We start from the raw sequence: 22,733 nt of genomic DNA on the forward strand, positions 1-22,733 counted from the left end.
TGACATGAAATTTCTGGGTGCATTCAGCCCTGCCTCCACAAGCTGCCCCCTAGCCCAGAGAAGAAACGACCCCCTTTATTGTAATGTCAACCAATAAATGTATAGATTGACTTCATCTCCAGGAAATTTGATAACTGAGGTAACATAATATCTGGGCTTCCCTGGTGGGTCAGCCAGTAAAGAATCTGCCTGCAATACAGGAGACCCAAGTTCAATCCCTGGGTTGGGAAAATCCCCTGGAGAAGAAGAATCCCATGGACAGAAGATCCTGGCAGTCCACGCAGTCACAAAGAGTCAGACATGGCTGAGCAACTAACATAAACTCTCTGTTCCTAGGAATTCAGCTTTTTTAGATATTCCCCTTTTTTTCCTGGCCCCACTGTGCCTCCTGACCAGGAACTGAACCCAGGCCACAACAGTAAAAGCACCGAGTCCTAACAATTAGACCATCAGGGAAGTTCCCAAAATTGCTATTTTTAAAAATGACTTGTTGGTCAAATCAGAGAGTGGTATTTCAGTCACTGAAACATTGATAAACAGACTCAGAAAAAGCAGAAACCGGGCACAGGCCTGGATCCAGCACTGCATGGGGAAGGGCCAGGGTCTGGGTGAGAATTCTCAGGGAGGAATCCTACCACTTCTGCTTCATTAGCAAAGGACACTTCTGTCCTCTACACACTAGGATCCTCCCTCAGAAAAGAGTTGTTTGCTTTACAGAAAATCTCATCGACTGTCAGCACATCCTCTGAGGCGGGTATCCTCCTCCTGGTTAGGCAGCGGTCAAGGCCCTGCCCCAAGCCACACCACCACTGAGTACAAAGCTGAGGCTGAGGCGGGCCTGTGAGACTATGGAATCACGGTTCACACCATGGGGACCGCCCCTATTTGTGCCAGGGCCTGAAGAAGCAGCATGCTGTCTAGGGGGTGGCGGGGGAGGTCTACCCCTGTACTCCACCTCCAAGACGCTAAAGGCACAGGCAGAGAGAGGGTCAAGCTTGCTTCTGAAACACCTTTTTGCCCCCCACTCCAAGCCAGGAGAGCTGCTAGGGCCCCAGTGTGGCCCCCAATTTGCTGCTGTGGGTGGTAGCTTGGCCAGGGCCCTGGGGAGAGAGTGGCAGGGATTCAGGGGGGTCTGTGATGATGGAGAGTCATCACATCCACAGGGAGGGGCCACGGGTCTACAAATAGGCTGAGAAAGAACACAGCAGGAATTCATAGGGAACTGAGACCAGTAAAACACCAAACCAGCCTGACCACAGCTTAGGGATCACAGAGAGTGTACACACACATGAACCAGCACGAGACTAGGGGCCCGTCTCACTCCCAACTGTCATGAGATCTTAAAAGAACTCTGCTGCCACCCGTCCTTCTAAGAGAGGAGCAGAGAACAGGGATAGGGGTGGGAGCTTGACAGATTGAGCAACATGGAGACACGTCGCCCTAAAGAGAGTGTAGTAATCATTGCATCAAAGTCTAAACTGATTAGACTCAATCTGGCTTCTCTTCACCACCGTCCAGTGGGTAGGGGCCTCACCAGGACCACGACAGATATTAAGTTGCACTCGTGAGCTCTGTGAGCCCATCAGAAGTCCTGCTCCTCACTGCAGTCATGCCTAGGCTACACTTGGCAACCTCGTCTCATTTATTCTCCATAAAGTACATCACGTGTTTCTCCTAGAGGAGATCTGGTGCCCACCTGGGATTCTGTGTGGGCTGTCAGGCCTTCCGGGGCGCCAGAGCCCTGCCGTCTTCAGGATCGGGGTGGATGCAGGGCTCTCTCAGGGTCCTAATGCTCCCCTCTTATCAAGTTATATGCTTAACACATCTTGAGGCACCAGGCCCAGTGTGTCCCTCTCTACTTGGGTTTCCAGAGCGTGAGGGTAGAGGGTGTAGAGAGCTCTGGCTGGGCTGCTAGGCAGGTAGTTGTAGGAGGCCCAAATCACCAAGAATTCCAGGCCTGAGGGGGTTCATCTATGCCAACGTTGCCACTTGAACAAACCAGGAAACTGACGCTGACCTCATCGTAAGGCCCAGACTGAGTCCCAGCGTGGGGCTCTCTGTCCTTGGCAATCCTCCCCTGGGGTCCAGAGAGGGCATGTGAGGAGGCCACATAGGAAGGACTAGTGGAGCTGACCTGCTCACCTTCTGTTTTCCTTCAGGCCAGCCTGCAGCATGAGACGCATTTATAGTTCTAGTTTGCTCTTCTCGCCTTCCTAAAGAAAATTTTAAATGAACTTCACAGTGTTAATTAACCTTTCCCACTGTTCGGCGTCACCCTGGTCCCTGTGCTCTATACTGCCCCAGCAACAAATCACACTGTTTGCCTATTGATTGGCTATAAATCAAACCTTTTACAGCCAATTAAATCATACCAGTGCGACTAGGTCATCTTTGCAAAGTCAGCATTTTGGACGAGCAGGGTTGTTTCTTCTCCTCTACCAGTTTCAGAGATGGGTAGAGTTCTCCGTGTGGGGAATGGGGGATGTTGATCTTGGAGCTGAACAGTGTTTGAGGGTCCAAGCTAAATTTAGTTGGACTCTCCCGGTTGGTTGTTATTCCAGCAACTAAATGTGGGCTTGCCCAGCTGTATTTCAAGCTGAGACCCAATTTCCCTCTGTTTGGTTTTGTTGTATTCTACAGGACTTTGGTTTAGTTACCAAAAATATAAAGGGTTTTCTTGTGAGCTTTGAAGTAAGTTCAACCAGAGAGAATGAGAACCGTGTGGTACTGACGTGGAGTCATATGATCTGAAGGGACTTGTCTAGCTAGTGTAGAACATTTTTTGACCCCCCCTCCCAAGTTAATTGTCTGAGACCAGGCAAGAGGGAAGAGCATGATTGCTAATTTGCACATGCAGAAAGCTTACTATTTTTGTATGTCAACTATACCTCAACAAAACTGAAATTAAAAAAAGAAAGAAGACTTATTATCAAGAAGCTCTTCCAAAATTTTCAAAACCCTGTGCCTAAGTACTAAACCATATACACAATATGCTACCATCTGTGTAAGAAAATAGAAAATATACATTTGCATATGCAAATACGATTTCTGGAAGCATTCACAAGGAACTGGCAATGCTAGTTGTGTCTGGAGAGAAAAACTGGAGGACTGTAGACCAGAAGGGTCACGTTAGAATTTTTTCCTGTGTGTACAGGTTACTTACAGTTTTTATGCTTAAAAATGTATTATTTGGCCAATGCATTCTGTATCCATACATGTGACATCACTGCTTCGTGATTCCATTATTGCCAGAGCAGTTTGTAACACAGCACCTTCCAATTTGGAAACTCTGGGAAAGAGCAAGCAAAAAGCCACAACTGTTTGAGCAAGTATGTGTGTGTGAGTTCATATGGTGCACACACACAGTGACATACATCATATTTTTTTTCACATAATTCCACAGTGTAGGTTTTAAAAACTGAGTACTGAATGAAAAGGCTGGAAACAAATATGCCCACATTGTTAATAGTAATTAATTCTGCATAATGGAAATACGGGTCACTGCTATTTTCTTCTCTATATTTGTGGGCACTAAAAAATATCAACCCAAAGTTTCTACTTAAACGTAGATCTTGACCCTGTGTTAAAAAGCAGTGTCTTAAGTACAGGAAGATGGTAAACGAATTCCCATGACCACAGTCTCCAAGTGCTAACATTCACTCTCTTATAAGAAGCATTGGAATTTCTTCTCATTTCACTTATTTGACAGCATTCAGGGATGACTCATATTTGTCCATGTCTTTTCCTTAGATCTGCTCATTTCAGTTCAACAAATGCTTATCGAATGAGTGTGATGGGCTGGGTGCTGGGGGATACGAACCACTGCCATTTCTCCCACCTTAAAAAAGAGAAAAGAAAGAAAATACTTTTCTGGACTCATCTTTCTCTCCAGCTCCATGCCTCCTACTCTCCTTTGCAGCTAAATTCTCTCCATCAGTTGTTTACACTCTGATTCCTCTCTTTTGAACCTCCTTCAGTCAACCCCCGCCCCACCCCCCTCCCACCACCACATTCTTGTCTGGTCACCTGTGACTTGACCCGGCCAAATCCAATGGATGGGTCTTATTCCTCAATGCCCTTAGCCCTGTTGTAGTAGGTCCTCTCCCTGGAAACACTCTGGGACACAGCTCACTCCTGCTTTGCCTCCTCCCTTGCCAACCACTCATTCATGCTCCTTTGCTGGTCGGTCTTCTCCCCTACTGTAAAGTGTGAGGGGCTCCAGGGCTCAGGCTCCAGCCCCCTTTTCTCCCTGCACTTTCTCCTATGTGATCTCATCCATTCTCACAATCAAAGTGCAACTGATCTGCTGAGAACTCACCCATGTATGTATTCGTCCTGGGTCACTTCCCTGAACTCCAGTATCTCATAGCCAACCACCTACTGGATATCTAAGCACTTGGGTATCTAAAGGCATCTCAAGATTAGCATGTCTAAAACTGATCTCCTAAATTCCTACCCAAAACCACTCTCTTGAAATCTTCCCCTCTCAGCAGCTCCATCCTCTTGCTTATGCCCCAAACCATGGTGCTATCCTTGCTTCTCTCTCTCTCTCAGTTAGTTAGTTAAGTCACTCAGTCGTGTCTGACTCTTTGTGACCCCATGGACTGCAGCATGCGAGGCTTCCCTGTCCTTCACTGTCTCCCAGATGTTCATCGAGTCAGTGATGCCATCCAACCATCTCATCCTCTGTCGTGTTCTCTCACATGCCACATCAAATCCACAAGTATATTATGTTGACTACACTTGCAAAATACATCCAGGATCCAACCTCTTCTCGTCTCCTCCACTGCCACCACTCTAGCCCAAAAGCCCAACACCTATTACTGCCATAACATCCTTAACGTTCTTCCAGCGTCTCCTTTCTCCTTTATCTGTCCATTATCAATACAGGAACAAGACCGGTTAGTTTAAAACACAAGTCAGATAATGTTACTTACTCCTCTAATCAAACTTCAGGAGCTTCCCATGTCACTTAGAATAAAGGTCAGAGTTCCTCCAATAGTCCGCTGATGAGGCCTCATGTGATCTGCCAGCACCTCCTGTCTACCTCTCGTCATCTCCCTGAACTCGTCTGCCACTGGCCCCCTTACTCATGCTGCCGTATTGACCTCCTTGCTATTCCTCTACACACAAGCGTGTTCCCACCTCGAGGCCTCTGCCCTCTCTGTTCCCTCTACCTGGATCACGCTTCCAGGAGTCAGAGTTCCCAGGCACCTCCTTAAGGTCTTATGCCCCAATATTATGTCCTCACCAAGGCTTAGCTTGACTTACCCTGTCGAAAATGGCAACACCCAGTGTTCCCTTTCCCGTTCCATGTTTTTCCTCTTTAATACTATAGGATACTCTATTTTACTTATGTTTTTCACCATTAGTACTATCTACCTCTCACCATAAAACATAAACTACTCCAGGGCAGAGACATTTGAACATTTCTTACTCACTCCGTACCATCCATTAGTGCCTGGTATGTGGTAGGTGCTCAATAAATAATTGTGGAATGAGTGCTGTTGGCAGAAATATTTGGACTTGGTCTTGCAGGGACAAGTGGGGATCAGGATGAACCCAAAAGCCCATGTTCTCATTCTACACCTACATATTCGACTAATCACCTCTATTTAGAGGAGTTTTTTTATCCCCATCTCTGATCTTCAAATGCATATTCCCAGTGTCCAATTAATACATCTATGAGAAATTCAGAATGCACATATTCTGAGCTTATACTTCTTTTGTGTTTCTCATCTCAGAAGTAATAGGTCATTAGCTACCATCCGTCCAGCTATTCAGATAAGGAACAGTGATAAATTACACTTGTGTAAATGTGTGTTGAGCACTTATCTTGGGGCATCCGGGAGGCCATGCCCCAGTCACACAGGGCAGTGCACATAGTCCTTTCCTTCAAGAGGCCAAGTTTGGTGTAGTTATCACTGTGATGAAAAAATGTACAGGGTGCTATGGCTCATTTTTCCAAAGTAGAAATATCTAGTTTTTATGATTACTAAAATAATGTATGCTCATTATAAATAACTTGATTAAATAAATAAGTGAAATAAAAAAATAAAAGTCATCTTGAATCTCACATTTGAGAGAGAACGGTTGTTTAACAGTTTGGTGTATATTCCTCCAGACATTTTTCTATATGTATTTAAAGATAACTAACAGTAACTTCCGGAGAAGGCAATGGCACCCCACTCCAGTACTTTTGCCTAGAAAATACCATGGGAGGAGGAGCCTGGTAGGCTGCAGTCCATGGGGTCGCTAGAGTCGGACACTACTGAGCGACTTCACTTTCACTTTTCACTTTCATGCATTGGAGAAGGAAATGGCAACCCACTCCAGTGTTCTTGCCTGGAGAACCCCAGGGACAGGGGAGCCTGGTGGGCTGCCATCTCTGGGGTCGCACAGAGTCAGACACGACTGAAGCGACTTAGCAGCAGCAGCAGCAACAGTAACTTCATATCATAAACTGAATATCATGCAATGTGATTTAAAGTTAACTCTTTTTAAACTCATAATCATCTGTCTGAGGTAGGTGCTATTATTATTCCCATTTCATAGATAAGGAAACTGAGATTTAAAGAAGTTAAACAAGATCCCATTGGTTGTCAGATGTCTATAGTCAACCCAGACTGAGTGATGGCTATAGTAACAGCATCTTTGATAGCTCAGTGTCTGACACTAACCAAGGTTTGTTTCTTGCTTATGCTAATGAGCCATGTCAACCACAGTTGGCTCGGCTCCCTGCTGTCTTCATCCCAGGACCCAGGCTGAAGCCAAAGGAGCACCTCTATGTGGTACTTAGCTGATCACTGGAATACAGAGAAAAGAGAACACAGATGAAGCCAATGACGGCTCTTAAAGCATCTACTCAGAAGACACACACCTCGATTTTGCTCTCATTTCATTGGCCAAAGCAGGTCACAGGACCAGCCTGGTATCAATGAACAGAAAAGAATAACCTTCCCCCAGGAAGGCTCAGAAAATATTTTTAACAATAACACAATCCACTGAAAGTACTAAGCTTAGATTTTAATCCAGTCTTCCCTTAGAGCTTAAATGTTCAACTACTAAGCACATATATACATATATATTATGTATATATATATATTTTAAACCCTAATTCTAAGTACATTGCTGAGTGACCTCTTTTTATGTAGTCTATATTGGACAGTTTGTGCTATTTCTTCATATAGACTCAGTTTTCTTTTTTGAAGGTTGCAGAGTTTCACATGCAGTATCCCCCATTCTGCATGCTGAAATCCTCCTCATTCCTCAGGTCCACTCAGAGGCCTCACCCCTGGAATGAATCATTGCTTCTTCAGCTTTCTCGTTGCATTTTATTTACACTTTTGCCACATATGTGCCTTGTCTTACAGTTACTTGTATACACATCTGCTTCCTTCACTAGATTTTGAGTACCTCGAAGCAGGAATCGTGTCTATCTAGAGATGAAGATTTTTATCTCTTTGTGCCTGGGCGTGCTTGGAGGAGATGAGATAATGTCTGTGGATTTTACAATATCATGGAATTATATTCTCTTTCATCTCCATCATTTCATTACCTATACTGATTCTCCTCTGTCATTTAAATTCACTGACCTCTTCAGAATTCACGCAGAATTTGTTGGGTAAAGAGGTCTTCATATAGTTTGCCTTCTCGTACTTGTTAAAATTATAGCAGCAGTAACAACATTAGGGAAACAAAATGGCAAAGAGATATTAATACATCCCTGCTTATGCCTTAAAGGAAGAGTTTTGCAAGAGAAACACAAACCAAATATAATTGCTCAGAATTCATATCATCATCAAGGTTTCCCCTCCTCGCTCTACAGTTACTAACGAAGGACAGTTCATCTTGAAGAAAAGAGCCGTCGGAACAATGCTGGGGTGGAAGCCTGGAATAACGCTCAAGTGCTGGGAGCACTTGCTCATTATCTTAGAGAGGGTCTTGCCACAAGTACTCAAACATGCAGAATCCTGTCGGGGTTGAAAAGCTCCCTTTCTTGTGCCCAGAATGTTTATTTTTCAAGAGTGGCAAGTTAAAACGGATTCCCTAATCTGCATTGCAACTCTGGAGCACCAGACTTGGAAGGAAAACCCTTCCCTGACACAAAGGGCACGGCCATCTGGAAGAAAAGCCACCCTTTTAAGCAGATCAGCTGCAGGTCCCATAGCACTGGGTGGATTTGCCCGGAAACAGGCATCTCGCCATTATTAACTTACCCACTTATTAGCAGTAATCAGTGTGTCTTCTCCATCTAATTCTTACTGAGCACCTGTGTAAGTGGCATGGCATGGCCTCTCCCTGGGAGACCCAAAGGGAAAACGCTGCAAGCCTCTTGTCTACAGGAGGTGCTTTGGAAAAGCAGGAGTGAGCAGGGCTTAGAACAACTAAAACAGACACAATTTTTAGCTGCATGATGTGTGCACAGGTAGATTGTCAAGTCCTGGCTGACAAGAGGTGCTCTCAGGAGCCTCACCTCCTTCCTTGTGGCCTGACCCTCAGCCCGAGTCCCCCAGGGGCTTGGCCAGATTTCCGTTCTCACCCTGAAGTCTGATGAGGCTCCTCCTGCAGGGGGGTTGCCGGTGGGGGGCAGGGAGGGGGCGTGTTGGAACTGGAGTGTGAAACCAGCTCCCTGCCAGGCCCCAGGGGCCGTTATCACCACTCACCACGCCGCTTCCGTCATGTATCCTGTGCCAGCGCTGTGTCAGGCCCATCTTACATTTTTCAAAATGCCTTTAGCATCATTTCCTGAGCCTGAACATTTTGCTCGTGCTGCAAAACGGCGTCTAAGCTGAGAACCATTTTTGCAAGTCTCACGCTGGGTTATTGGGACCACAGACTTCCAGACGCGGGAACAAACGCTTTTCTCTTATCAGCGGGTGTGAGTCGGAACAGCTTTCCGGTAAAACCCCAGCAATGTGCAAACCAGAGCCGGTTTGTGCGTTTTTATCTAAGTAGAAAGCTGCTCTTCCAGTTGAAAAAAAAAAATCATGTAAGAATTAAGCTCTCCCCGTCTCATTTAGTGTCAAATTATTTTCTGCAGCCATTCCTCCTTTCTCGAGGCTGAGAGGAAGCAGCTTGGAGGCGTGAGGAGTTTGGCTCAGGGCACAGGTAGTGGGTGTGTTGCTCTCTGCTTAGCCTCAGCGCGGGTCTCTGTAAATAATGCAGCCTGACAAGATTCCTCCTCTCCTTTAGCCTTGCTCCTAACCCTTTCAGCTCCGCTTGCTGACATCATCCTGGATGGATTTAAATAGCTAACTGTGCCACGTTCTCCTGGATACAGACCGCCCGATTGGCCACCTCCCCCGCTGGCCTCTACCTACTGAAAGGCAGAAGGTAGAGTTCTGGGGCCAATGGCTGCCGGAGCTTAACTACTGCTGGAGTCCAATGGGTTTTCTGTCACTAAGAGGGGGAGAAAAGTGGAAGCACCAGAGGTCTGTCCTGTGCATGGCAATACTTGCATGCCCAGGCAATGATGTGTGTGTTCTGCTAATCTTACTGCATCCCGGGCATAAACGGAAAAGAGTGTGTACATCTTTGGTTCCCTCCTGTTGAACTGCAAGCAGATTATAAAATCAGACTCGGTGGCTAACTGATGGAATAATTTCAGTTCAAAGAAAACAGAAAGAAAGAAAAGATGGATAGAAAATCTCAGAAGACTGAAGTCTTTCCCAAAAGGCTTTTTGAGCATAAGTTAGCTACATCCTTGGAGCAGAGAGACATCACATCAATATCAAGCTGAGTTTAACATCTTTGTGCTTACAACGAATACTTTATATTATTTTAGTGTTTTCTTAAGTAATAAGTTAATAGTTAAGCAGTCTGCTGGGCTGTAGTCATCTCCAATAATTCTAGCAAAGAAAAATACTATAAGAGAAAACTAAATGAGGAAGGTAAAAGTAAGACTAATGAAACCCACTGGGATTGTATCATTCTAGAATTTTAATTAAGTAATTTTAAAAGCACTGGAGAGCCATCTACACAAATACTAGGCCGAAAGTTATAAGGTGTGTTTAATACTGCAAAATCATTGTTTGAAGGAAAACTAAAAAATCTTAATCCTAAATGTGCAACATGCAAGAAAGTGAACACAGTGGGAGCCGGGGATGGGGCACAGAGAGAACCCTGACTTCCTATTCGGAAAAGCATTATTAAAATCCCTGAAGAAGGTATGAGGTCTATGATACACTATAGTGGAAATTATTCCTACACATATGCTTTTACACGGAAATTAAACCAAAATCAATTCAAAAACTAAGAATAAAATTAAAAGCTCATTCCATTGTATACAGAATAAAATTAATCCTTATGAAGTCATTTACTCATACAGCTGGATACTTGGGGTAGACTCTGTGTGGGGGAAATAATCACTTCTTAGCTAATTCAGGTCTCTCGCCAGCCCCCACACTTTGTCAGACTAGGCCTCAGTCTTCTTGCTGTTTAGGGGCAAGCAAGACTTTATTTTTTCTGGGCTCCAAAATCACTGCAGATGGTGATTGCAGCCATGAAATTAAAAGACGCTTACTCCTTGGAAGGAAAGTTATGACCAACCTAGACAGCATATTCAAAAGCAGAGACATTACTTTGCCAACAAAGGTCCTCTAGTCAAGGCTATGGTTTTTCCAGCGGTCATGTATGGATATGAGAGTTGGACTATAAAGAAAGCTGAGCACTGAAAAATTGCTGCTTTTGAACTATGGTGTTGGAGAAGACTCTTGAGAGTCCCTTGGACTGCAAGGAGATCCAACCAATCCATCCTAAAACAGATCAGTCCTGGATGTTCAGGATTGATGCAAAGAGCTGACTCATTGGAAAAGACCCTGATTTGGAGAAAGATTGAGGACAGGAGGAGAAGGGGATGACAGAGGATAAGATGGTTGGATGGCATCACTGACTCAACAGACATGGGTTTGGGTGGACTCCGGGAGTTGGTGATGAACAGGGAAGCCTGGCATGCTGCCATTCATGGGGTCGCAAAGAGTCAAACACAACTGAGCGACTGAACTGAACTGAACACCAAAGAAGCATATTAAGCAACACACTGGTGATGGGTTAGAAATACAATCCACTTTGGACATTGGTGAGGCTACTAGGTACAACACATGTACAATCATAGCAACACTTGATACAGGCTTCCAGGTCATAAAACAAAATGAGATAACATCCTCATTCCAAATCACTAGTACATAACATATGAGTTAGTGACCATACACTTCATTGCTTCCTAAACAGAAGGTGATTTTCCTGGCTGAGATGTAATAATGCTGGGCAGAGTTAGTTACATTCAGTTCAGTTTAGTTCAGTTGCTCAGTCATGTCCAACTCTTTGTGACCCCATGGGCTGCAGCATGCCAGGCCTCCCTATCCATCTCCAACTCCTGGAGTTTACCCAAACTCATGTCCATTTAGTCAGTGATGCCATCCAACTATCTCATCCTCTGTTGTCCCCTTCTCCTCCTGCCCTCAATCCCTCCCAGCATCAGAGTCTTTTCCAGTGAGTCAACTCTTCACATGAGGTGGCCAAAGTATTGGAGTTTCAGCTTCAACATCAGTCCTTCCAATGAACACCCAGGACTGATTTCCTTTAGGATGGACTGGTTGGATCTCCTTGCAGTCCAAGGGACTCTCAAGAGTCTTCTCCAACACCACAGTTCAAAAGCATCATTTCTTTGGCACTCACCTTTCTTTATGGTCCAACTCTCACATCCATACACGACTACTGGAAAAACCATAGCTTTGACTAGATGGACCTTTGTTGGCAAAGTAACATCTCTGCTTTTGAATATGCTGTCTAGGTTGGTCATAACTTTCCTTCCAAGGAGTAAGCATCTTTTAATTTCATGGCTGCAATCACCATCTTCAGTGATTTCGGGGCCTACCAAAATAAAGTCAGTCACTGCTTCCACTGTTTCCTCATCTATTTGCCATGAATTGATAGGACCAGAGGCCATGATCTTAGTTTCCTGACTGTTGAGCTTTAAGCCAACTTTTTCACTCTCCTCTTTCACTTTCATCAAGAGGCTCTTTAGTTCTTCACTTTCTGCCATAAGAGTGGTGTCATCTGCATATCTGAGGTTATTGATATTTCTCCCAGCAATCTTGATTCCAGCTTGGCTTCAATTCCAGCTGGGCTTGATTCCAGCCCAGCATTTCTCATGATGTACTCTGCATATAAGTTAAATAAGCAGGGTGACAATATACAGCCTTGATGTACTCCTTTCTCTGTTTGGAACCAGTCTGTTGTTCCATGTCCAGTTCTAACTGTTGCTTCCTGACCTGCATATAGGTTTCTCAAGAGGCAGGTCAGGTGGTCTGGTATTCCCATCTCTTTCAGAATTTTCCACAGTTTATTGTGATCCATGCAGTCAAAGGCTTTGCCATAGTCGATAAAGCAGAAATATGTTTTTCTGGAACTCTCTTGCTTTTTCCATGATCCAGCAGATGTTGGCAATTTGATCTCTGGTTCCTCTGCCTTTTCTAAATCCAGATTGAACATCTGGAAGTTCACGGTTCACATATTGCTGAAGCCTGGCTTGGAGAATTTTGAGTATTACTTTGCCAGCATGTAAGATGAGAGCAATTGTGCGGTAGTTTGAACATTTTTTGTCATTGCCTTTCTTTGGGATTGGAATGAAAACTGACCTTTTCCAGTCCTGTGACCACTGCTGAGTTTTCCAAATTTGCTGGCATATTGAGTGCAGCACTTTCACAGCAGCATCTTTTAGGATTTGAAATAGCTCAACTGGAATTCCTTCACCTCCACTAGCTTTGTTCATAGTGATGCTTTCTGAGGCCACTTGACTTCACATTCCAGGATGTCTGGCTCTAGGTGAGTGAGCACACCATTGTGAATATCTGGGTCATGAAAATCTTTTTTGTACAGTTCTTCTGTGTATTCTTGCCACCTCTTCTTAATATCTTCTGCTTCTGTTAGGTCCATACCATTTCTGTCTTTTATTGAGCCCATCTTTGCATGAAATGTTCCCTTGATATCTCTAATTTTCTTGAAGAGATTTCTAGTCTTTCCCATTCTATTATTTTCCTCTATTTCTTTGCACTGATCACTGAGGAAGGCTCTGATCTCTCCTTGCTATTTTTTGGAACTCTGCATTCATCTTTCAGTGTCCTATCTTTTTGCCTTTTCATACTGTTCATGGGTTTCCAAGGCAAGAATACTGAAGTGGCTTGCCATTCCCTTCTCCAGTGGACCACGTTTTGTCAGAACTCTCCACCATGAGCCTTCCGTCTTGGGTGGCCCTACATGGCACTGCTTAGTTTCATTGAGTTGGACAAGGCTGTGGTCCATATGATCAGATTGGCTGAAAAGTTACATTCTTCTTTACATTTTTTTGTAGATTTAGATTATCTCACAGCTTTTAAACTGTACATACCATTTGATCCAATAAGTCTACTTACAAGGATTTATTCTACAGGCATGCTTATATAGAACCATTGTTTAAAGTAACAGAAGACTGCAAACAACCTAAAAGTTCTTTAGGCAGAACTGGTATAGATACTATGCTATACCCACACATGGGGGAAACTGAGCTGCCCATCGAAAGAATGGGATAGTACTGACTGTAGTGACACGGAATCATCTCCACAATATGTTATTAAGCAATGAAAGCAAGAAGAACAGACTGGACAAAATACTGTCGTTGGATTTTTTTTTTTAAAGATCATAAGGAAAAAAAATAATAAAATAATAAACTAAAGATCATAAAGGCATGTAGGGAATCTCTCTGGAAGGCTATACCCCACTCTAACAGCAGTGGCCTCCAGGGAGGAATAGGGAGTGTGGGGACAAGAATGAGAGGAATTTGCCTTTAATATCATAACCAGTTTTTTTTTTTCTAGTTTACATCAGCTGTTTTGGGATATAACATTTGATGAGTTTTAAAGAATGAATGTTATGCCCCTCATATTCTTTTGTTTTGTGCATGTACTGCAAAAATTAATTTTAAGGAAAAGTATCTGTTTGAGCTAGATTCTTCAAATTTTCTATAGAATAAGTATTTACACAAGATACTTTCTTTGGTCTATGAACTAGTGGTAGAAGGCAGCCACTTTTTGAGGATCAGTTATTCCTATCTTAAAGATGAATGTCCCACATGGTAGTGAATCACCAGGAGAAGTATGAAGGCCCAGCCCACGGAAGAGGGGTAAGCGGGGAGAGGAGAAGAAAGGTGACCCAGAGAAAAGAGAGCCTGGGGGTTGTTCTCATTCTGAAGAGCCAAAAGGTCCTCCCCCTATGTTATAATCTGAATGACTGAGTCCCCCATGATTCAGTTGGTGAAGCCCTAATCACCCCAATGAGATGGTATTAGGAGGTGGGGGCCTTTGGGAGGTGATTAGGTTAGATAAGGTTATGAGGGTGGAGCCCTCATGATGGAATTAGTGGCCTTAGAGGAAGAAGAAGAGATATCAGAGATTCCTCCTTCCACTGTGCAAGGATACAGTGAGAAGATTGCCATCTCCAAGCCAAGAAGAGGACTTTCACCAGAACCCAAATATGCTGGCACCCAGATCTCAGACCTTCCAGCCTCCAGAACCATGAGAAATACATTCCTGTTGTTTAAGACACCAGTCTATGGCATTCAACTGTGGCAGCACAAACTGACTGATGCCACCTGGTACAGAGGATGAGACTAGAAATCTATTTTATAATCATGATGTCAAAATTTAAGAAAGTTTTAAAAAAAATTTAAGAAGGTCCTTCTGGAATGCTCACTTATGGCCCAATGTTTCCAGACCCCTCTAAAGAAATATAATAATTAGTCTATGTGTTAATGCAAGTTTACCATTCTAACTGTACCTTCCATCAGCTTGGGAGGTGGAATTTTACCTCAAGCGATTTGAAATTTATAATGTAAACTTAGTCAGGGTCCTTTGGCTTTTGCTGTATCAGAAAGGCCCTATGAGGTATGGGTAACAGAGCTGGGGGACAGGCACAGTCAGGCAAAGGGCTGGGAGGGTCACGGCATGGAACACGGTGTATTAACTCCACCGGAGAGAGGTGGCTAGAGGCCCGCTGAGTGTGAGGAAGAAGTTGGAGATGTCTTGCTTGCACTTCATCAGCTTGTTCCCAAACATTATTGGGTCCATCTCTAGTTGTTTCACATTTATGCAGCCTGTTTCCTGACCTAGAACACAAGCTTCCCTAAGAATCTCTTCTCTTCCACTTCCTCCTCTTTTTATGCCCAAGCCCTGAGCAAGCATGAAGAAATAGGAAGGAAGGAAGGGCAGAGGAAGCAGAACTATTGCCTAAGTGCCAATAAAATTCAGGTAAGTAAAATGTAAGGTAAGTATACAATTGAAATTAAGCAAGAGCTAAAGTTTCTAAATTTCAGTCGTTTGACAGTATATCTAGAGGCGTTTTCTACAGTAGACTGGTGGGTAGAAGCATGACTCTAGGAATCACTGAGCAAAGAGAGGGGGCAGCCCTGCACCTTCACGTTTCACCGCGTTCACATGCTGAAGGGAAGATGGCTTCCTGGTGGCTGCAGCTCTACCACTGCCCTAGCTGTGCAAGCTTGAGCACCTAACTCCTTGGGCTTCATTTTCCTCAATTGTAAAATGGGGCTAAAAGTACCTTCCTCATAGAATTATGGTGAAGACCAAATATAATATATATTTAGTTCAGTTCAGTCGCTCAGTTGTGTCCGACTCTTTGCTACCCCATGGACTGCAGCATGCCAGGCTTCCCCCTGTCCATCACCAACTCCCGGAGCTTGCTCAAACTCATGTCCATTGAGTCAGAGATGTCATCCAACCATCTCATCCTCTGTTGTCCCCTTCTCTTCCTCACTTCAATCTTACCCAGCATCAGGATCTTTTCCAATGAGTCAGATCTTTGCATCAGGTGGCCAAAACATTAGAGTTTCAGCTTCAGCATCAGTCCTTCCAATGAATATTCAGGACTGATTTCCTTTAGGATGGACTGGTTGGATCTCCTTCCAGTCCAAGGGACTCTCAAGAGTCTTCTCCAACACTACAGTTCAAAAGTGTCAATTCTTCGGTGCTCAGCTTTCTTTATAGTCCAACTCTCACATCCATACATGACTATTGAAAAAACCATAGCTTTGACTAGTTGGACCTTGCTTGGCAAAGTAATATCTCTGCCTTTTAATATGTTGTCTAGGTTTGTCATAGCTTTTCTTCCAACGAGCAAGCATCTTTTAATTTCATGGCTGTGGTCACCATTTGCAGTAATTTTAGAGCCCAAAAAACTAAAGTCTGTCACTGTTTCCATTGCCTCCCCCCATCAATTTGCCATGAAGTGATGGAACAGGATGCCATGATCTTAGTTTTCTGAATGTTAAGTTTTAGCCAATGTTTAGTTTTAAGCTTAAAAAGTTTAAGCCAACTTTTTCACTCTCCTCTTTCACTTTCATCAAAAGGCTCTTTAGTTCTTCACCTTCTGCCATAAGAGTGGTGTCATCTGTGTACCTGAAGTTATTGATATTTCTCCTGGCAATCTTGATTCCAGCTTGTGCTTCATCCAGCCTGGCATTTCACATGATATACTCTACATATAAGTTAAATAAGCAGGGTGACAATATACAGCCTTGATGTACTCCTTTTCTGATTTGGAACCAGTCCTTTGTTCCATGTCCAATTCTAACTGTTGCTTCCTGACCTGCATACAGATTTCTCAGGAGGCAGGTAAGGCGGTCTGATATTCCCATCTCTTGAATATTCCACAGTTTGTGGTGATCCACACAGTTAAAGCCTTTGGCATAGTCAATAAAGCAGAAATAGATGTTTTTCTGGAACTTTCTTGCTTTTTCAATGATCCAGCAGATGTTGGCAATTTGATCTCTGGTTCCTCTGCCTTTTCTAAATCCAGCTTGAACATCTGGAAGTTCACAGTTCATGCACTGTTGAAGCCTGGCCTGGAGAATTTTAAGCATTACTTTGCTAGCGTATGAAATGAGTGCAATTGTGCAATAGTTTGAACATTTTTTGACATTGCCTTTCTTTGGGATTGGAACGAAAACTGACCTTTTCCAGTCCTGTGGCCACTGGTGAGTTTTCCAAATTTGCTGGCATATTGAATGCAGCACTTTCACAGCATCATCTTTTAGGATTAAAAATAGCTCCACTGGAATTCCATCACCTCCACTAGCTTTGTTCATAGTGATGCTTTGTAAGGCCCACTTGACTTTGCATTCTGGGATGTCTGGCTCTAGGTGAGTGATCACACCATCATGGTTATCTGAGTCATGAAGATCTTTTTTGTATAGTTCTTCTGTGTACTGTTGCCATCTCTTCTTAATATTCTGCTTCTGTTAGGTCCATACTATTTCTGTCCTTTATTGTGCTCATATTTGCATGAAATATTCCCTTGGTATCTCTAATTTTCTTGAAGAGATCACTAGTCTTTCCCATTCTATTGTTTTCCTCTATTTCTTTGCGTTGATCACTGAGGAAGGCCTTCTTATCTCTCCTTGCTATTCTTTGGAACTCTGCATTCAGATGGGTTTATCTTTTCTTTTCTCCTCTGCCTTTCACTTCTCTTTTCTCAGGTATTTTTAAGGCCTCCTCAGACAACCATTTTGCCTTTTTGCATTTCTTTACTTGGAGATGGTCTTGATCAATGCCTCCTGTACAATGTCACAAACTGCTGTCCATAGTTCTTCAGGCACTCTGTCTATCAGATCTAATCCCTTGAATCTATTTGCCACTTCTACTGTATAATCATAAGGGATTTGATTTAGATCTTACCTGAATGGTCTAGTGGTTTTCCCTATTCTCTTCAATTTCAGTCTGAATTTTGCAATAAGGAGTTCATGAATGAGCCACAGTCAGCTCCCAGTCTTGTTTTTAATGTATACACACAAATATATATATTAATATATGTGTGAGCTCAGCATATGATTAGACACATAAGTGTGTGTGCATGCGCTCAGTCATATCTGACTTTTTGTGACCCCATGGACTGCAGCCTGCCAGGCTCCTCTGTCCATGAAAGTTTCCAGCAGGAATACTGGAGCAGGTTGCCATTTCCTTCTCTGGGGGATCTCCCCGACCCAGGGATCGAAACTGCATCTCTTGCATTTCCTGCTTGGCAGGTGGATTCTTTACCATTGCGCTACCTGGGAAGCCCCATCAGGCACACAAGACCATATGGTACATATTATAATTATTAACATCACTAAATTATTAAGATTTCCCCACCTTTAATAGATATTAACAGTAGGGTTACTATTTTGCCAATGGTTCAAGCATTCTCTGGGCCCTGAGTAATGATGACATGTATAACATGTATGACATGTATAACATGTATAACAGGGGCTAATTGATGTTGTTTAATAAAGATGAGACTTATTCTACATTATAGTGGCTGTACAATCAAGGTCCATGAAAGATCTGAATATACTACACATATAGGGGTGCTAGTCACTAAAATGTGCTTACAGGAAAAATCCAATTTCCTGCCATAATTATTGCTAGAAAAAGAATTCATTAGAACAGCCTTGTGAAGGCAGTACTTGCCATCACACCATGAGTGCAGGCAGCCTCAAGTTTTGGAGACACTGAATGCCCCCACCAAAGGCAGCGTAATTCCTGCATCAATATATTATATTCATCCCCTGGACTCATCTATCTAATGTGAATTCAATTTAGAGGATGCTGCCAGACAGAATTAAATATATTAGTTTGAAAAATCACAGAGGAAGTGTGTTTATAGCTGTTCCATTTGATTGAATCAATTTTCTAAGTGTTTATCTTTTAAGAGTCCTAGAAATCTTGCTTATAGGGTGTGCCTCCAAGACAGACATTGTGTTCCCATCTGCTATAAGAAAGAACCCCAGAATGTTTTATTTTGGGCCTTCAGTAGCTGCCCAAGGGGACTGTTGCAGGAGAGAAGTGCATGAAATACCACTTATCAGACATTTCCACAAGCAATTATTCCATCGCTTACCTGGGTTAATTATTAATCTGTGTATTTTAGGAGATCAAAGTTATAGCAAAGGGGTTATGATGAGACATGCCTAATGAGAAGATCGCAAATACTGAATAAGGATAACTCACATGATGGCACCAGCTCTAATTAAGATTTTTATGCAAGAAATAATGATAATCCTTTATGAAGCACCTGCCATTGGCAGACTATGCATAAGGTACTTCACATGCACCTTATCATTTGTTCCTCATGTCAGTGCTGAAGAGTTTATTTTATAGATGATTAAATTAAGATTCAGAGAGACTCAGCAAGGTTAAAATTAGTTGTCCAAGTCCCACATCTAGTTAATGGTGGAGCTGGCACTGGAACTCAAGTCTGGTTGACCCCAAGCATATGCTCTTTGGCATCCTACTGATCCATCAGGTTCAACAGGTAAGAACATGAAATATGTGATTTTTCCCTGCAACATTTTCAGAGATATTCCCTTAGCATAAATCCAAAAAGTTAATAAAATATTTACATTCAAAACATTATAGCCACCTTAGGACAATTCTCTATATTTAAAGGATATATTTGAAAAAGGTATGGTATCTTCTTTATGGAAAAATTTCCCCCAGATGAGTTTTTAAGATTTAATATTCTTTTTGAGGAGAGTTAACTCCTTTTTTTTGTAGTAAATAAAAAATCATAACAAAAAAACTGGAATATGGACCCAAGAAGTATTCAAAATAAAATTCAGAATGAGTCTTTATGATGAAAATAATAGAAAATAAAATGAGAAAATATAATATTTAAAGAGGTCTAGAAAGAGATTAGAGAGAATGAAATATTCAAATAGGTAATAGCTGAGAATATTCTAGAATTAAAAAACACAAATTTTCACACTGAAGAAGCACAGCAAATATTGAATAAATAAAATAAATTATCACTAAGATAAACATCACTAAGATACTAAAAGGCAGAGGAACCAGAGGTCAAATTGACAACATCTGTTGAAGCATAGAAAAAGCAAAAGAGTTCCAGAAAAATATCTACTTCTGCTTTATTGATTATGCCAAAGCCTTTGACTGTGTAGATCACAACAAACTGCGGAAAACTCTTCAACAGATGGAAATACCAGCCTGCCTTACCTGCCTCCTGAGAAATCTGTATGCAGGTCAAGAAGCAACTGGACATGGAACAAAGGACTGGTTCCAAATCGGAAAAGGAGTACATCATGGCAGAAAGCGAAGAAGAACTAAAGAGGAGGATGAAAAAGTCAGCTTAAAACTCAACATTCAGAAAACTAAGATCATGGCATCTGGTCCCATCTCCTCATGGCAAATAGATGGGGAAACAATGGAAACAGTGACAGACTTTATTTTTGGGGACAGCAAAATCACTGCATATGGTGATTGCAGCCATGAAATTAAAAGATGCTTGCTCCTTGGAAAAAAAGCTATGACAAACCTAGACAGCATATTAAAAAGCAGAGATGTTACTTTGCCAAGCAAGGTCCAGTTAGTCAAAGTTGTGGTTTTTCCAGTAGTCATGTATGGATATGAGAGTTGGACTATAAAGAAAGCTGAGTGCCAAAGAATTAATGCTTTTGAACTGTGGTGTTGGAGAAGACTCTTGAGAGTCCCTTGGACTGCAAGGAGATCCAACCAGTCCATCCTAAAGGAAACCAGTCCTGAATATTCATTGGAAGGACTGATGTTGAAGCTGAAATTCCAAGGCTTTGGTTACCTGATGCAAAGAACTGACTCACTGGAAAAGACTCTGACACTGGGAAAGATAGAAGGCAGGAGGAGAAGGGGATGACAGAGGATGAGATGGTTGGATGGCATCACCGACTTGATGGACATGAGTTTGAGCAAGCTCCGGGAGTTGGTGATTGGCAAGGAAGCCTGGCATGCCAGAGTCCATGAGTCAGACATGACTGAATGACTGAACTGAACTGAAGATACATATGGGGTAATGGTGGAACTTCAAAACATTAGCAAAATTTAAAATAATCAGTAAAAAAACAAACAAACAAAAAAAAGTTACATTGTTTGACAAGGAACAATTAGGCTGAGAGCTGTCATCTCAGCAGCAAAAATTGAGCCAAAATAAAATAGGAATATATCTTAAGAACTGCTGGCCTGTAATTCTATACCAAGTTAAATGATCATTTAAGAAAATAAAGGGCTTCCCTGGTGGTCCAGTGGTTAGGAATCCACCTGCAAATACAGGGGACACAGCTTCAGTCCCTCTGGAAGGATCTCACATGCTGCAGAGCAGCTAAGCCCATGCACCACCACTACTGAGCCTGCACTCTATAGCCTGTGAGCCACAACTGCTGAAGTCCTGCCCACACTCAGCCATAAGAGAAGCTACTGCGGTGAGAAGCTGGTGCACACAGTGAAGAGTGCCCCCACTCTCTGCAACCAGAGAAAGCCCGCGTGCCACAACGAAGACCCAGCACGACCATGAATAAAAGCAAACAAACAAATCTTAAAAAAGAAAAGAAAGACATTTTCACAGAGGGACTAAGAGAATTTTCCAAATTATGAAAAATTTCACAAATTATGAAAAAATTCCATGAAGATGGGAATAGGAAATATGAACCAATGAGAAAGGATTCAAGAAGCAAACAATTTACAATGAACAGGCTGAATATAACATTAAAAATAATTCCATTTATACTGGCATCAAAAAGAGAAACTACTTAGGGATAAATTTAACAAAAGTATAAAAAATTACAAAAATTTGTACCCTGAAAACTATAAGATATTCTTAAAGGAAGGTAAAGAATTCCTAAATAAATGGAAAGACAATCCATGCACATGGGCTTAATATTATTAAGATAACAATAGGTTTTTTTAAAATTTATTAGAAGGTAATTGCTTTACAATATTATGCTGGTTTCTGCCATACATCAGCATGAATCAGCCACAGGTACACATATGAAGATAATACTTCTATATTCATCTATAGATTTAATGCAATGCCTATCAAAATCTCAGCTAGCTTTTTGTTTAGAAATTGAGAAGATAGTACTAAAATTCATATGTATGTCCAAGGCATCCAGAATAGCAATCTATGAACAAGAAAAATAAAGTTGGAGAACACACCCTTCCGGATTTCAAAACTTATTACAAAGTTACAGTTATTTAATGTTTGTTATTTTTCTTCAATGTGAAGACTTGTGTTTTTTAATTCTAGAATATTCTCAAAACTTATTACAAATGAAGACAGTGTGATACTGGATTAAGAATAGACATAGAGATCAATGGAAAGCATTCCAAAAACTAACTCTACACTTAAAGTCAATTGATTGTCAACTAGAATGTGAAACATTCAATGGGGAAAGAATAATCTTGGATAACTGGATAGCCATATGTAAAAGAATGAAGTTGACCTCTTCACTGTACACACAAAAATTAGCTCAAAACTATCATAGACCTAAATGTAAAAGCTAAAACTATAAAATTCCTAGGAGGAACATAGGGATACATTTTCATGACCTTGGGTTATACAAATGGCCAATAAATACATGAAAAGATGTTTAACATCATTAGCCATCAGGAAAATGCAAACCAAAATCACAAGATGCCACTTGAAAACATTAATTAAAAGAAACCAGTCACAAAAGACCATATATAATTCTGTTACTAAGAATGTCCCAAATAGACAAATCTATGGATATAGAAAGCAGGATAGCAGTTGCCTAGGGCTGGGAGGATTGGAAGAAAAGGAGGAGTGGCTGCTAATGCGTATGAAGTTGATTTTGGAGGTCATGAAAATGTTCTAAAGTTGATTCTGCTATTGGTGGTGAAACTCTGTGAATATACTAAAAA

At 42.1% G+C, this 22,733-nt stretch overlaps 1 protein-coding gene across 2 annotated transcripts in view; it reads right to left on the bottom strand.

Moving 5' to 3' along the window:
• ARMC2 (armadillo repeat containing 2) overlaps positions 1 to 22,733 on the bottom strand; it is a 242,905-nt gene that overhangs the window by 147,999 nt on the left and 72,173 nt on the right. For both annotated transcript variants that reach the window (XM_059889700.1, XM_059889698.1), the window contains exon 5: positions 3,164 to 3,289. The gene's annotated coding sequence lies outside the window, so the exon portion shown is untranslated. The remainder of the gene's footprint in view (positions 1 to 3,163; positions 3,290 to 22,733) is intronic.

This window comes from Bos taurus, chromosome 9 (genome assembly GCF_002263795.3).
Source record: "Bos taurus isolate L1 Dominette 01449 registration number 42190680 breed Hereford chromosome 9, ARS-UCD2.0, whole genome shotgun sequence".
Classification (NCBI taxonomy): Eukaryota; Metazoa; Chordata; class Mammalia; order Artiodactyla; family Bovidae; genus Bos; species Bos taurus.